The sequence below is a fragment of the Aegilops tauschii genome, chromosome 3 (assembly GCF_002575655.3).
Source record: "Aegilops tauschii subsp. strangulata cultivar AL8/78 chromosome 3, Aet v6.0, whole genome shotgun sequence".
Classification (NCBI taxonomy): domain Eukaryota; kingdom Viridiplantae; phylum Streptophyta; class Magnoliopsida; order Poales; family Poaceae; genus Aegilops; species Aegilops tauschii.
The window spans coordinates 219,289,608-219,307,187 of record NC_053037.3 but is presented as its reverse complement, the minus strand read 5'-3'; positions in this window follow the sequence as shown (position 1 = coordinate 219,307,187).

The following is a 17,580-nucleotide window of genomic DNA, read 5'->3' as shown; positions in this document are numbered from 1 at the left end:
TGGGGACATGCATATTGAAGGTTGTTGTTAATAAGACTTGATCAACCTTATTAACGGATCATTTTTTAGAGGTGTGAAGTTGATGAATTTAGTAACACTACCTTCTGTCCTTACCTTTTGTTCTCTGTTTTTCTTAGTTAAGTATAATAAAATGCCATGCCTCTCCTGTTTTCTGGATTTTGCATGCAATAAAAAATGACCCCAATAATGAAAGTGCTCAGAATGCCCTGAAAATTTAACACGATTTTTTTCTGAACACTTCTGAATTTTTGGTGCAAATAACATCAGAGGGGGGTGCACCTGGTGACCACAAGACACTAGGGAGTGCCACCAACCCCAGGCGCGCCCTGGTGGGTTGTGGTCCCCATGTGGGTCCCCTCACTTATCTCTTTATCCCACGTCATCTCCTACCTCCAGAAAAAATCACCATTGCTCTCTCTCTCTCTCGTCTTCTTGCTCTCAAACCCACGGATTTCGATCTCTTTGCTCGAAGCTCCGTTTCCAAAACTGTTTTGGGAGATTGCTACTTGGTATGTGACTCCTCCATTGCTCCAATTAGTTTTTGCTTTAGTGGTTTGTATTTAGAGTAATTAACTACTCTTGGTGCTGCTGTAGATGAGCTTGCATGTTGTATTCTTAAGAGTACTAATTAGTTTGAATGCTTAATATAGCCTCTATGCATCCTTATGAGTAGTTGCTATCATTCTTGTGAAGTTTTGTTGACAAAAAATTTATGGACTAAAAATTGCAGACAATGACCCCCGTAGTTTGCCTCCAAGAAGTGTCTTTAGGAAGTTTTACTCCAAGAAGAATGCTAAAGGAGTCATTGGGGAGTCATCGGACAATGACCTCCTTACTCGTAGAAGGGCGGAGGTGCGGCCGTGCGAATTGTCTCATAATCCCTTCATGGAGGGGGCCGGGATTTATTAAGAATTCGTCCAGTTCGCTGCGAATGCTGGGCTAACCGACTTCATCGCAGCTGAGTGTGAACAATACCATCTCCTTACAAATTCCTTTGTGTAAAATTTTCATTTTCTAATTAGGAATAATCCCCCTGAGGTGCAGTTTAATTTATATGTTGAAACTCGTCAGATAGCACTCACTGACTTTTGTGAAATATGCTTGATCCCTTCTAATGGGGAAATAAGAGAGCCCAGACCTGCAGAGTTTGAGGACTTTTATCGTACTCTAACGGTGGGAGATGAGAGAGGTGTATCAGTGTTACCGCCACCAGCTTGTAGTTTCCTTCTATGCACTATTTTGCTTTATTTATCGTGAAGTGCTTAATTGCTAGAGAGAAGGTCGGTGCACTTCGTGCCCCCGACTTTGCTATTCTATGTCGTGCACTATACGGCGATAACACCTTTAGCCTAGGGGCTATCGTTGCACGTCGCCTGCACCTTATCAGAACTAAGGGCAACATTCATGGCGGTATTTATGCTACTCGCCTAGCGAGTCACTTTAACGTTCAGATATGACTACATGATTATCCTCTACCTAAGGTTTATCTAGATCACCAGGCAATGGTGGCTCACCAGTTTACTGATAATGATGACTCTATTAATAATATTCCTTAAAACTTGGTGTTCAGTGTGGATTCTTGTGATATTATTTTGTTGCCTACACCTTCTTTGTTTGATTCTATTGACAGGGGCAGATACAGGATCATGCCAGATGACAACATTGCCTACCGGAATGCCCAGGCAGTGGCAGAAGAGGAGCCCCAGGAGTGGGATGCTCAGGTACCTCCGCCACAACACTTCGACATGGGACCAGAGGGCTACTACGGATGGTGTTTCCAAGCTAGGCCAAAACCCTAGGCTTGGGGGAGTACGTATTTCCACCGACATTACATTCATGTTCACTAATTTCATTCCAGTTGTCGATGTTCGCACTTTTTCATTGTATTATCCATGCTAGATTTATTTTCTTGCTTTCTTCTTGTGTGTTTTAAAAACTTTGAGAAAACCCAAAAATATTTCCTAATTCTTTTCGGTTTTTCTTTCTAGTTTAATTAGTTGTATTATTAAAAGAAAACCCAAAAAGATTTCTCGATTCTTCTTTTGCTTGTCGGGAGCTCTCACGTGTAAATAGTTTTTCTCATTTTTGTTTTTCTTTTCATAATTTGCTTTCTTCAAGAAAAACTAAAAAGTCCAAAAATATTTTAGTGTGTTTCTCTGAATTTCTTTTCTATTTATTGAGTCATAACAAGGAGAAGACCAAGATGAAAATGTTGAGTGGCTCTCATATGCATTATTGTTGATTTAACAAATTGCTCAAATTGCTTTGTCTTCTCTTTTTGAATAAAATGTTTGCAGATTCCAGCTTAGTCCACGGCACTCTTGCACTATTATTATTTTCATAACGTTCGGTCGTGCAAATGAAAGGCAATAATGATGATATTTGATGAACTAGTTGTGGCAGAGAGAAGGGGGTATGAACTCAACTTGTTCTGTTTTTCTAAATATGTTTAACCTAGTATCCATGATTCAGCATATTATGATCAAACATGTTTGCAATGACAATTAGAGATTATAGTTTCTCATGCCATGCTTAAGTGGCTAGGAGTGGATAACGAATTTTTTTGGATGTCAACATTGCATTAAAATGATTGTGATGTATTATGATGACATGGTATCCTCCACTGAATGTTTCAAGTGGCTTGACTTGACACATGTTCATGCATGTAGTTGAATCAAAACCAACACAACCTCTATGATATTTATATTCATGGTGTTCATATCCTACTCATGCTAGTATCCAATGTCCATTATGCATAATGCATGTTCACGACCATTTTCGCACTCTAGCTGGCTCCTTCTCAGCCTACTTGCTAGCCTTCGCCTATATTAAGTGGGAATACTCCTTGTGCAACAAAACCCTGATAACCCATGATGGCTCGCGTCCGCGTCGGTATTTTCCCCGAAGAGGAAGGGATGATGTAGCATAGTTACAGTAAATATTTCCCTCAGTGATGAAACCAAGGTTATCGAACCGGTAGGAGAACCAAGCAACACTATGTAAATGGTACCTGCACACAAAGAACAAATACATGCAACCCGACGCGTAAGACGGGTTGTCAATCCCTCCTGGGTAAAAGATAGATTGGATAAATAGATCTCTCGGAAACACGAAATAAAATAAATAACAAAAAATGCAGCAAGGTATTTTTGGGTTTTTGAAATAACAGATCTGAAAATAAAAGTGGCAAATATGATTTAAAAAAAGACCCCGGGGCCATAGATTTCACTAGTGGCTCCTCTCGAGAAAAATAGCATACGACGGGTAAACAAATTACTGTTGGGCAATTGATAGAACTTCAAATAATTATGACGATATCCAGGCAATGATCATTATATAGGCATCACATCCAAGATTGGTAGACCGACTCCTGCCTGCATCTACTACTAGTACTCCACACATTGACTGCTATCCAGCATGCATCTAGTGTATTAAGTTGATGGAAAAATGGAGTAATGCAATAAGAATGATGACATGATGTAGAAAAGATATATCCATGTAGAAATAGACCACATCTTGTTATCCTTAATAGCAACGATCAATACGTGTCTTGTTGCCCCTTCTGTCACTGGGAAAGAACACCGCACGACCGAACCCATCACAAAGCACCTCTTCCCATGGCAAGAAAAATCAATCTAGTTGGCCTATTTAAACCAAAGATTCGAAGAAGAAATACGAGGCTATAAGTAATCATGCATATAAGAGATCAAAACTCAAATAACTTCCATGGATAAAATAGATCTGATCACAAACTCAAAGTACATCAGATCCCAACAAACACACCGCAAAAAAGTGTTACATCAAATAGATCTCCAAGAGACAATTGTATTAAGAATCAAAAGAAAGAGAGGAAGACATCTAGCTACTGCCTACGGACCCGTAGGTCTACAATGAATTACTCACGCATCATCGGAGAGGCACCAATGAGGATGATGAACCCCTCCGTGATGGTGTCTGGATTGGATCTGGTGGTTCTGGAACTTGTTGCGGCTGGAATTGTGTTTCGTCGACTCCCCTAGGGTTTTTGGATTTTTGGGGTATTTATAGAGCAAAGATGTGGTGCGGGAGGCGGCCGAGGTGGGAACAACTCACCAGGGTGCGCCTGGCCCCCCAGGCGCGCCCAGGTGGGTTGTGCTCCCCTCGAAGCCCCCCTCTGGTACTTCTTTGGCCCAACAGGTGTCTTCTGGTCTAGAAAAATTCTCCAAAAAGGTTTGCTGCGTTTGGACTCCGTTTTTTATTGATTTTCTGTGAAGTAAAAACAAGGAGAAACAACAACTGGCACTAGGCACTATGTCAATAGGTTAGTCCCAAAAAATGATAAATGATTGTAAAACATCCAAGAATGATAATATAACAGCATGGAACAAGCAAAATTATAGATACGTTGGAGACATATCAATTACAGCGGGGAGAAGGGGTGTTACACCGCTTCATAGAGGGGGAGAAAGTTGGTGTTGACTGTAGCAAGATTGTTGATGTAGATCGCTCATAATCCCCAAGTGCAAGGAATCATCATAGCAATTTCCAAAGGTGGAAGTGATAATTATGGTGTGTCGAACCACAAGGAGCTAAAGGTAAGATCAATATTCTCTCAAGTCCTATCTTCCACTAATACGATTCTACGTACACCGAATTTTTGCTTCCATCTAGAAACGAGAAATAAAACTACGTTGTTGGTTTGAAGAGGATAACTTTGCATGATATCGGAGAGCTAAAATATAAAAATAGGTGGTGTTAAAATAAATTTAGAATATATTATAATATGTTACAAATAGTGAGTGTGCAATAATGATTGGTCGATGTGCGGAATTGTCCTAGGCAATTGTTAACAAGATCGGTAATCATTATTGCAATTTCATATGAGGGAGAGGCATAAGCTAGCATACTTTCTCTACACTGATCATATGCACCTATGATTGGAACTCTAGCAAGCATCTGCAACTACTAAAGATCATTAAGGTAAAACCCAACCATAGCATTAAAGTATCAAGTCCCCTTTATCCCATACGCAACAACCCCCTTACTCGGGTTTAAGCTTCTGTTACTTTAGTAACCCACTATAAGCAAATCATGAACGTATTGCAACACCCTACAGCGGGAATCCTTCATGTGTGCGCGGCACGGAAGGAACCATAGGACAACACCAAAATAAAACATACAACTCAAACCAATCTAGATCATCAATCAACCCAAAAGAAAAAAGAAATCTACTCAAAACATCATAGGATGGCAACACATCATTGGATCATAATATGTGGCATAAAGCACAATGTTCAAGTAGGGGATTACAGCGGGATGCGGGAGAGTGGACGGCCGAAAAGAGATGAGGAAGGTGATGAAGATGGTGATGTTGATGAAGACACTACAAAAAAAATACACTTCCGTGATGATACGTGTTTGTCACAGTAGGTCATGTTTTCTGTCATGCATGTACATCCATGACAATTTTATGACAGAATCAAGATAATCATACCTGCTGTCGTAGAAGTGTTCCATGACATTACCAAAATTATCATCACAGAAGTGTCACTTCCATGACGAAAAATCACGCGTCACAGAAGTGCTTTCATCAAGGGTGACCGACACGTGGCATCCACCGTAACGGAACGCCGTTAAGCTATCGGGTCCGGTTTTGGATCCGATAACCCGTTAACAGCCCAGACCAATGGCGATTTTCCACGTGTAAAATCATCATTGGCTGGAGGAAACACGTGTCAGCTCCCCGTTGGCACAGGTGTCACTCATCCAATGGGCGAGATGCGCTTATAAAATGTTGACACGTGGACCGGCCCAAAAGTGGCCCATAAAGTTTAAATGGGCCGACCCAACTAAAGGCCCACAAGATTTTGCGGTCCATAATGGGCCAGCCCAAAAAAGGCCCACGAGATTTTGCGGCCATAATGGGTCGGCCCAGCTAAAGGCCCACAAGATTTTGCGGGCCATAATGGGCCGGCCCAGCTAAAGGCCCATGAGATTTTGCGGACCACAATGGGCCGGCCCAGCTAAAGGCCCACAAGATTTTGTAGATCATAATGGGCCGGCCCAGCTAAAGGCCCACGAGATTTTGCCGACCATAATGGGCCGGCCCAGCTGAAGGCCCAAAAGATTTTGATGACACTAGTAGGCCGGCCCATTAACAGGCTGCCATGTTTTGGGCCAAATGCCGGCCCATATTTGATCCGGTCCATTAACAGTCTGCCACGTTCCGGGCCTAATAAAGGCCCATATGAGATCCGGCCCGTTAAAAGCCTACCATGTTCTGGGCCAAATTACGACCCAGATCAGGTCCAGCCCTTTGAGAGGCTTTGGGCTAAATTATGGCCCATATCAGATTCGGCCCGTCAACAAGACGCTATGCTTTTGGGCCCACTTGATAAAGGCCCATTTAGTAATTCAGCCTGATATTAGTTACGACCTGTTAAAGGCCCGTTTAACATTTCGGCCCTATATATATTTCGGCCTGTTAAAAGCCTGTCATATAGGTGGGCCTAACTACGATCCCGTTTGCATCCGGCCTGCTCACAGACAATTTTGGCCTGTTATAAGCCCATGATTTGATTGGCACAATCATGGGCTAGGGTCTATTTCGGCCTGCTGCCGGCCCGTGAGTTGTTCGGCACTTTCCAGGCCCAACCTACTTTTCAGCCTCCTAAAAGCCCATTGAGTTTTCTTGGGAAAATAGGGCCGGCGGTTTACTCGGCCTATTAAAGGCCCGAATTTACTAGTGGGCCATATTACATTTAGGCATGTTAACGAACCAATATGACGGGGCCCATGATGCGGATCAGACATAGTGATTTGCATGAAGGCCCGATTGTGTACCGTAATTTTACAGTTTGGCCGGTTTACTGCGAAGACATGATATATATACAGTAAAATACTACAGCATCGTGAATAAGAAAAAAATCTAGACTATACAATAAAGAAATTACGGCATATTACATCCACTGGCATCAAAGTTCGCCACTATTATAATATAGCACAAGTAGACAGCAGATTACATACACTCGGCATCAAAGATCGCCACCAGTGCAATTAAACATGCCGACAAAATAATAGACAAAGCCGACAGCACATCAATAGAGTTCAAGAAAGGTTAGCCCTGCTCGGGAGCTGCAGCGCAAGCAACTGAGCAAGCTGATGAGACTGCACTTGTTTGACACTTATATCCTCCTCACTCTGAAAGATAAACAAGCAGACAGATGACAGGTTTTGCACATATAAGTATCAGTGCTGACAATTCATCACATTTCTTACTGGCGAATAAAGTGTCACAGTTTAAAATAGCATTAACACAATATGGTATTGTTCAGGTCAAGACATGGCAGTAAATGACATTGTGAAGGAGTTGGGAGCTTCACGACACCACTGGATTACAGATCAAGAACTCATAAGTATCAATGGTTAGTGTGCTGTCAATTTATCCCATTTCAGATTGGCAAAATAAGATCACTTGCTCTGTATAGTTTAATTTACATGGTATGAAGAAGGGACTTGGTTGTACAACTGAAAACTTAAATTGAGAAGGACAAACTTTTGTTTATGAAGTACATAATAAACTTTAAACATGCAATTTGATGCAAACACCAAAAATAACAGTTGTTGCAGTCATGCCTAACCAAATATACACAACAAAGTTTGAAGGCTTGAGAAGGACAAACTTACATTATTGGTGAAGGCAGGCTCTATAAATCCCTTGTCCATGATGATGGGGGGCAATTCAAGAAGTTTACCACAGAATCTTCTTCATAAGCATTGCCTTTATTCTACATTTTGTTAAGAGTAAATATAGATGTGACAATATAATAAAAAATGGACAATATTTAAGATAAGATGAAGAGTGATGCTACATAACCAAGTAGCTATAAATGTAAGTACAGCGATACAGGCAAAAGGTACAGCCAAGAGCAATGCAGAGCTAAACTTCTTCAGTACCATCAATGTTAACCAACCTTATGGTAAGAGTAAATATAGATCTTATGTGCAGAAAATGGAGGGCAAAGGAAAATAAGCTGCAGAGTGATGGTATATGAACAACTACCTGTCAATATAAGTACACCGATAAAGGACAGCAGGTACTTACAAGAACAATGCAGAGCTGAAAAATTTCATTTGCATTGGATATATTCTACACTAATGTAACCATTCATACAGATCAGATAATTTGGAGCGAACAATTGATAAGCAAGCTATCATGCATACTGCTGTCACATAATGAACCAGGTATGTATGCAAGTATAGTGATACAGGACAACAGGTACTAACAAGAGCAAAGCAGCGGGCATCATATTTGTGATATCCTGTCGTTCTTTCCAAACCGGAATTCCTTTTCGAGCAGATTTCCAGCAAAAAAGATCCGTAAGGCACATGCGGAAAAGTAGAAGTTCAAATTGTCATGCGATATCATAGACAGTACCTCATCCTCGGAATGAGACCAGTGCATAACAAGGTTTTTCCATTCAATGTCTTCTAAATTTAGCACAGGAGACTTCACCAGAAATTCGTTTATAGACTTGCCATCAAAGTGTGATTTCCTCAGGTAACACCGATACTGCTGCAATGCTTCCTTGAAAAGCGCAAGCAAGCTTTGCTCGTCATGACTATCCAGATTGACCCTCGCCTACTTACAACAATGTAATGTAAATCATTGATGTGTTCAATCAGCAGAAAACAGGAAAATAATCACCATGAATAATAGCACTTACACGTAAGTGGGACAGGAAGATGTGAAAATGGTGTTTGTCTTCACTATAATCCTCCCATCATGGGAATATATGCACGTAGTCCCTAACAACATTGAAAGCATTGTCTTTTAAACTTGGGATAACTGGAATGGGGTTCCAATCTGCAGGATTTGGCCGTCTCTGCAGTTGGGATAGGTCTTCGGCCGGTGGACTTGCTGTACTTTTTTCTGGAGTGGGATTTTCCTGTGGTACGGCTGGTGCTATGGCAACTGAAATCGGCATACCTTTTGCTGGAGTGCAGGTCCTGTGTGGTGGGGCTAGTGGTTTGGCCAGTGAAGTATGGGTACACTTTGCTGGAGTCGGTCCTACGTTTTGTGTCACTGGTTGTACAACCAATATAAGTGGGGTGTTGTCTGATTTCTCCGGCACAACCATGTTTTTCAAGGACTTTGCTGGTGCTCCTTCAGGTTCGGCAATCACCCTCTTCCTTTTTGATGACTGATGCACAAGAACAACATTTGAGTGGATAAGCATGGTATGATGGCAGATGGAATATGTATTGATAATGGATGGGCATGGCATCTCGACATATATGATGAGTAAACTAAGCAGATGGCGGTGCAACAAAGTAGAAGAAATGCAAGACAACATATGCAAGATACGCGCAATCAATAAAACTTTGCCAAATTAGAACAGGCACCTTGATGGCTGAACAGGACAGGCCATTTGCCTTTGACTCCTCGAGGTTAGAATAGTCATTAGGATCATATTCTGAACAAGAATCAACAGGTGGGGAGCGTATGAGTTTCATTGCATCCAGAATGGCACTCAATGCCTTGGTGCCAATTTTGTAAGTCATTGCAGTGTTTAGCTTCAAGAGTGGACTGCTGCTAGTGCGACACAAAGCAGCTACATAGATCATAGTGTAGATATAACGGGAAAACCATAAGCATCAGAGTAAAATCAGCAAAGTGGAACTTGCTGGAATATATGTGCTAGTATTGCCGGTATGGCTAGAAAGGCTTCGGATACCAGCTCTCTTCAACTGAAGGTGCGGTACTGTTAATATCAGTGTAACTCTCAAAGGAGACACATCTCCCTGCATTTCCTTGCTATTCTTATAGGATTCAAGTGGGCAGGCCACTGCAAATCCTATTCCCATGTTTACAAAATCCTACGAATCAAAGAGGCCCGAAGAGTTCAAAATGTCCATCACAACCGACCGTATAGACCTCTACACTGCAAATGTCCCTGCTCATCTTCACTACAAGGAACATACTGTACTACTATCATACTCCGTCCGTTCCAAAATATATGTCTTGGTAGAGATTTCCACTATGGATCACATACAGATGTATCCAGATACATTTTAGAGTGTAGATTCACTCATTTTGTTCCATATGTAGTCCATGGTGGAATCTATACAAAGACTTGTATTTAGGAATGGAGAGAGTACTTATTAAAGGAGAATGGAAGAGGAACATGCTAAAGAAGAGCAAGCAGATTTTGGATAATAAAATGTTCGTTGCGCAGTGCCCACACATGATGAGCCAGAGTGCATTAAGAAAGCAACTCCCTGTTGTCTCTCTATATGTGGTGCACGTGCTTTTCGAAAGTAAAGTAGGAACATTAGCTGACCAATTAAATGTTATCTATTTTAGTAATATCAGCATCATATCAGATTCGTACTTGAGCAACAAGTTTGGAATTATGAGTGGCACGTTGTTTAGCTTGATGGATTTAGGAGCAGTGCTAAGCAGGTACGATGATGGTACTGAATATAAAGGCATGTCTGCATGCAAGTTGCGTGACTTTTGTCATTTGGGTCAGTCGACCATTTCAGGCGGTTGGATGAAGATCCGACGTCTCCTAACCCTTCTTCTTCCTCGTCTCTGATTCTTCCCATACAGAACACCGCACGGGCCGCTGGCCGGACCACCGGCCCCCGCCGCCTGTGTTCCTCCGCCACCCCCACCCCACACCCCCACCCCCGCCCCCACCCCCGTCGAGTTTTCTTTGTTGGGCGAGGCCCCACCACCGCCCCCACAACCACCGTCCCCACCCGAGCCCCTTCGTTCGCACCGGTGAGCTCTGAAAAATCGACTGACCCAATTTTGAAATTTAGTCTACTGTGATTTAACTAGTGTGGAATATAAAAGGGGAAAACCATAAGCATTGGGAGTATAGTGTTGAGGGTGCCATGGCGGATCTGAAGGTGCAAACCGGACAAAGGCAACTTCGCAACCAATGTTTGCTTTCAACTAGCAAGTAAGTGATGGACAAGAAATCAGAGTAAAGCAGTGGCGATCTATTTTCTTGCTGTGATAAATAAGTTGAGCAGATACGAAAGAGTACCGCCTCTGGTGCGGTGCCGTGTATGCATCTGCTGAGAATTTGACGGTGCTACGGTAGCGATGGATGTCGGCGGCGTGGAAGCAGATCTAGGAGGGTAGACGGTGGCGGCGGGGCACGGTGGACGAGACGGTTGTACGAGCGGCGCCGGCAAGGTGGACGACGGCGGGCATGAAGCGAGAGGACGGGATGCAAGGATCCCGGTCCGAAGCCGTGTGTAACGCCCATGATGCGGCTATATCTCCCACGTGTCGAGGCACGACTTAGAGGCATAACCGCATTGTGGTTTTGTCGCAAGAAGGGTCATCTTCACACAATCCCATGTAATGAACAAGAATGGGATAACGGGAGTTGGCTTACAATCGCCACTTCACACAATACATAAATATAATTCATACATCAACCAAAATCCACACATAGACCGACTACGGTCAAAATCCAAATGAAAATAAGATAACCCCAAATGCTAGATCCCCGATCGTCCCAACTGGGCTCCACTACTGATCATCAGGAAAAGAAACATAGTAACGGCCACGTTCCTCGTCGAACTCCCACTTGAGCTCGGTTGCGTCATCTGCACTGGCATCGTCAGCACCTGCAACTGTTTTGGTAGAATCTGTGAGTCACGAGGACTCAGCAATCTCACACCCGCGGGATCAAGACTATTTAAGCTTATAGGAAAGGATGGTGTAATGAGGTGGAGCTGCAGCAGGCACTAAGCATATATGGTGGCTAACATACGCAAGTGAGAGCGAGAAGAGAAGCAACGCAACGGTCGTGAAGCTAGAAATGATCAAGAAGTGATCCTGAAACTACTTATGTTCATGCATAACTCAAACCGTGTTCACTTCCCGGACTCCGCCGAGAAGAGACCATCACAGCTACACACACGGTTGATGTATTTTAATTAAGTCACGTGACAAGTTCTCTACAACCGGACATTAACAAATTCCCATCTGCCTCATAACCGCGGGCACGGCTTTCGAAAGATAATACCCTGCAGGGGTGTCCCAACTTAGCCCATCATAAGCTCTCACGGTCAACGAAGGATAAACCTTCTCCCAGGAAGACCCGATCAGTCTCGGAATCCCGGTTTACAAGACATTTCGACAATGGTAAAACAAGACCAGCAAAGCCGCCCGAATGTGCCGACAAATCCCGATAGGAGCTGCACATATCTCGTTCTCAGGGCACACCGGATGAGCAGTCCGTACAACTAAAACCAGGCCTCAAGTTTCCCCGAGGTGGCGCTGCAAAGGGCTCTAGTTTGGACCAGCACTCAGAGGAACACTGGCCCGGGGGTTTAAATAAAGATGACCCTCGGGCTCGCGAAAACCCAAGGGAAAAGGCTTAGGTGGCAAATGGTAAAACCAAGGTTGGGCCTTGCTGGAGGAGTTTTATTCAAGGCGAACTGTCAAGGGGGTCCCATAAATCACCCGACCGTGTAAGGAACGCAAACTCAAGGAACATAATACCGGTATGACGGAAACTAAGGCGGCGAGAGTGGAACAAAACACAAGACATAAGGCCGAGCCTTCCACCCTTTACCAAATATATAGATGCATTAATTAAATAAGAGATATTGTGATATCCCAAAAATATCCATGTTCCAACATGGAACCAACTTCAACTTCACCTGCAACTATCAACGCTATAAGAAGGGCTGAGCAAAAGCGGTAACTTAGCCAAACAACGGTTTGCTAGGAAAGGATGGTTAGAGGCTTGACATGGCAAATATGGGAGGCATGATATAGCAAGTGGTAGGTAGCGCAGCATGGCAATAGAACGAACAACTAGCAAAGCAAAGGTAGAAGTGATTTCGAGGGTATGGTCATCTTGCCTGCAAGGTTCTCAGAGTTGTCGAAAGCTTGATCCTCGTAAGCGTACTCGACAGGTTCCTCGTAAGCGAACTCGTCTCCCGGCTCTACCCAAAATAAGAACACAAGCAACGGAACCACAATCAATCACGAGAAATGCACAAGCAACATGATGTAAAACATGAATGATATGCAAGATATGATATGCGATGCATATGCGTGCTCCGGAAGAAAAATGATGAACAAGGCAGTAATTTGGCAAACCAAGCATGCCACTGGAGATATGAGATGATTTCGGTTGAAATCGATATAAAGATCACCGGAAACGGATGCACGGTTTGCAAATGGCAAGCAAAACAAGAATGACACGAATCTGCGATTAACAGCATGATAGCACTTAGAATACATCAAGAAACTATGCTACAGCACTCCAACATAGCAACAAAGCATATGGCAGTAATCTAAAGAAGATGCTTGACAAAAGATGAACACTGAGTTACGGCTAGATCACAGAATAACAGGTTCAAAAAAGCATGGCACAAGTGCAAAAGATATCAGGTTCACAGACTTCGTGAAATTACTGGATAAGGCTGAAACAGCATCAGATAGAAATGTTCCGAGCAAGAAATCAACATGCTACAAGAACTTAACATAGCAAAACAAGGCATGGCATGAATCTAATAAATGCATAGAACAAAAGTCCCTTACTGACCATGACCCAAAAAGGATCAGAAGATATGATGGCACCCATGTAAACATAGCAAGTTTCGTTAACAGGTTTCAGACTTGGCAGAAAACAGGGCATGGCAGACACAGTATTATGAAGGCATCTTGGTGAGCTTGATTCACTCACCACAAAGCAATGCATGACAAAACAAGCATACCTACAGCAAGATGGCATGTTTATGAAGCTATCCATGGCAAGAGAAAATACAAAGCATGTATGAAACAACTACAACAACCTTGGCAAAATTGAATAACATGTAAACAATCTGCCAGAAATATTTTATAGCAAAAGTAGAGCAAGATTCAGTCATGCTAGGGCACTCCATAATTGCAAACAGGCACATAGATGGATAGAACACAACTATATCTACAAAACATCCTTACTGGACATTACCAAAAGGAGCATAGATCTCTCTGTAGCCACAATGATACATAGCAACAAAATAACAGCAGTCACAGACTTGGTAAATTTACCAAGTCCCTGAAATCAGAAACATCACGAAGCCTAGTTTGCATGCTGGTGCTAGTCACCACAGAGATCACAAAAATGCATGGCATACACCTCTGTAAAGATGACATGGCATACATCAAAACACATGTAGAGCTCCTACTCATAAGATGCACAGATCAAATGCAACAAAAATAACAAATCCTCATGTTCTGATAAGTAACAGCAGTTAACAGCATATAGCACTTGCACCAGAGATTTTGGCATCAAGATGGACTCAAATGAAAATGACACAATAGAACAAAATGAAGATCATCTCGAGACGAACATTTCGATATATTACACGCACGTAACGGAGCTATATGCAGAGAGTTATGATGCAATGAACAGAGGCATATTATGTAAGAAATCTCGAGACTTAGAGAAATTTCGGGGGAGGAGAAGAAAAGTCAACGTATCTTGCAGATCGGATCGGGCCCTGTGGGAGTTCGCCGGGGCGGCTCGCCGGAGCAGAGGCGACGCGCGGCGGCCGGAGAGCGAGACGGCGGAGGGCGCGGCGTCGGCGAACGGCGGAGGAGGAGGCGGCGCGGGCGCCGGCGGGCACGGACGCCGGCGGGGTCGACGGGCGCGGCGGCGCCGGCGTGGAGGAAGACGGGCGGCGGCGTGCGGGCGCGCGGCGGAGGAGGCGGGCGACGGCGCCCGGGCGGCGGCGGTGGAGGAGCGGGCCGGGAGGGCCAGGCACGGGCCCTGCGGGCCGCGGCGTACGGGGGACGGGGCGGCGCCACATGGCAGGCTGCGGTTGGCTGCGGGCGGCGGCGGGTTTCGTCCAGCCGGCGGCGGACACGTCCGGCGGCGCGGAGGAACGGGCTAGGGTTTCGCCCGAATTTCGGAGGGGGGGTGTTTTTATAGGTAGAGGGAGCTAGGAGACTCCAAATGGAGTGCGGTTTTCGCCCACACGATCGTGATCGAACGACCTAGAGCATGGAAGTGACTTGGATGGGTTTTTGGACTTTTTGGAGGGGGGTTTGCTGCAACACACAAAAGACTTTGCGGTTACCCGGTTAACCGTTGGAGCGTCAAACGACCTCCAAATGGAACGAAACTTGACAGGTGGTCTACGGGTGGTGTACCAAGGCCACTTGAAAAACCTCGGTCCATTCCGAGAACGTTCAACACCCGCTCACGAAAAGAAACAAGAGGGGTGCGCCGGAGGAGGTGGGAGTGCCGGATTGCAAAACGGACAACGGGGAAAATGCTCGGATGCATGAGACGAACACGTATGCAAATGAGATGCACATGATGACATGATATGATATGCATGACATGAACAAAAAGAAAAACGAGAGACAAAACCCAACCACAGAAGGAATATCATAGCACATAGCCGAAAATGGCAAGAGTTGGAGTTACAAATATGGAAAGTTACATCCGGGGTGTTACACCGTGGATGAGAGAGGTCGATCTCTTGTAATGGACGGCGGCGTCGGGGTATCAGCTCCGGGATGGTGGAGGAGGACGGCGATGGATGGGGTGGTGGACGGAGGAGGCTGGGGTGGAGAGGGTGTCTTCAGGGCGTGCTTGTCTCAAATGCGAGGAATTTACAAACTTAGCCCCCGTTTCAAATTTCCTACATCACAGCAATATTAGTCGGTTGGGGATAGGACGGTAATCTCGCATACACCGAATATTTGCCGACAAGAGTTTGTTTTTGGCGCCCATCGTGTATGAATCGGGGAGGGAGTCGATTTCGGTCGAGGACACACTGTGTTTTGGCGCCCACCGTGTATGAATCCGGGTGAGAGGCGATTATGTCACGTTTGAGTGAAATTACAAACCTACCCCTATGGAAACCTATAGAAATCGAGCAGATAGGCTTTGCGTGGCAGGGATAGGCAGTAGTAATTTCCATCTCGCAGATTTTGGTTTCGCGCAGTTACTGCGACTTTCCCCGCTTCGTTCAAATTTTGCAGAGTGCATGTTTACCATGCCAACTCAATTCGAATCCCGTTTGTATTCTGTTTTTTTCGGGTGGGATCCATTTTCGATTGGAATAAAATTATATATACATCATTTTTTTTATATATACTTTCAAAAGCACAACACCCTTTATACATAAATATGGTTTACAAATGGCATGATCTCAGATTCATAAGGTTGTATCCATCAATTTGGATTTTCAAATATTTGAAACCACTTTATGTTGAAATCCAATGTATGCATTCCTCGCTAACTGTCTCCAATTAATGTGTGTTTCATGCGGGTTTTTTACTTCTCAAACATGTATAATGTGTTTCACACACGCAACATATATTGTAATCCCGTTTAGACATTAATTGCATATAAACCATGCATTGTTTCTAATTAAAGAATCTATGGATCACCAATATTGATAAACTATATAACATTACACGTGTCCCCAAATTCAAATGAATATGCATGTTTGATACACCAATTTGCGTTATGATATTATCGATGTCGTGATCTCCAGTTTAAATATTTGAATCCCATTTAATCCAGATAATCGTCTCATATAACTATCACTCATGCTTATATAGGACTATCTCTCTAGACCTATACGCGTTCATCATCTCTTGGGTATCTCTCGTGCTACTTGTACGTCGACAATGATCTTTTATCTTCGTAACACACTGACGGTACTCTCTCCCTCGACCTTCATCACTCTATCTCTCTCTAAGTATATCTCGCTCCCTGCTATGTGTCTCTAACTATGATTCTTCATGTGGAATCTCTTTCTCTCACACAAACACAAAACTTTGTCTCCCGGGGTCTCATTTCTCTCTACTATTCCCTTGTGTGCCACTCGCACACCCCTCATACAGAGATGTCTTTCGCTCCTTAGGTATGAGAACCTACGACTCTTCCTCTTAAATATCTCTTTCTCACACACAAACACAAACTCTGTCTCCCAGGGTCTCATATTTCTCCACTGTTCTCTTGTATGTCACTCACACACACTCTCTCTCCCTAGAGATATCTTGTGTTCCCTCGTATGTCTCTCTAGATATCACTCTCATTGTGAAATATCTTTCTCTCTCGCAGACACAAAACTCCATCTCTCGGGATCTCATTTCTCTCCGATATTTGCTTGTATGTGAGTCACATGCACCCTGTCTTCATCTCTCTCACACCCACACACATAACTCAGCCTTCTGATCCACTCGACTCCTATCTCTAACGCACACTAGCTAGCATCTTTATCTTTCTATTTATCTGTTTCTCCATCAACCTTCTTTCATTTATAGATTGATCTATTTTGCACAATCGTTGTGCCTCACTCCCTCTGCTCGCCATAGATGCATGCTCCAGCCCACGCCACTATCTCTTAAAGACAAAAACACATGCTTAATTGTCGGGCCTTCTTCCCTGCATTCTCACATGCATGCATATTGTCATACCGATCCGTCTCTCCCATGTCATTGATCTTATGACTTATGTCTTCTTTCTTTTATCTCGATCATGCGCGCGCACACACACATCCCACGTATACATGTATACCTCTCACACATGCACG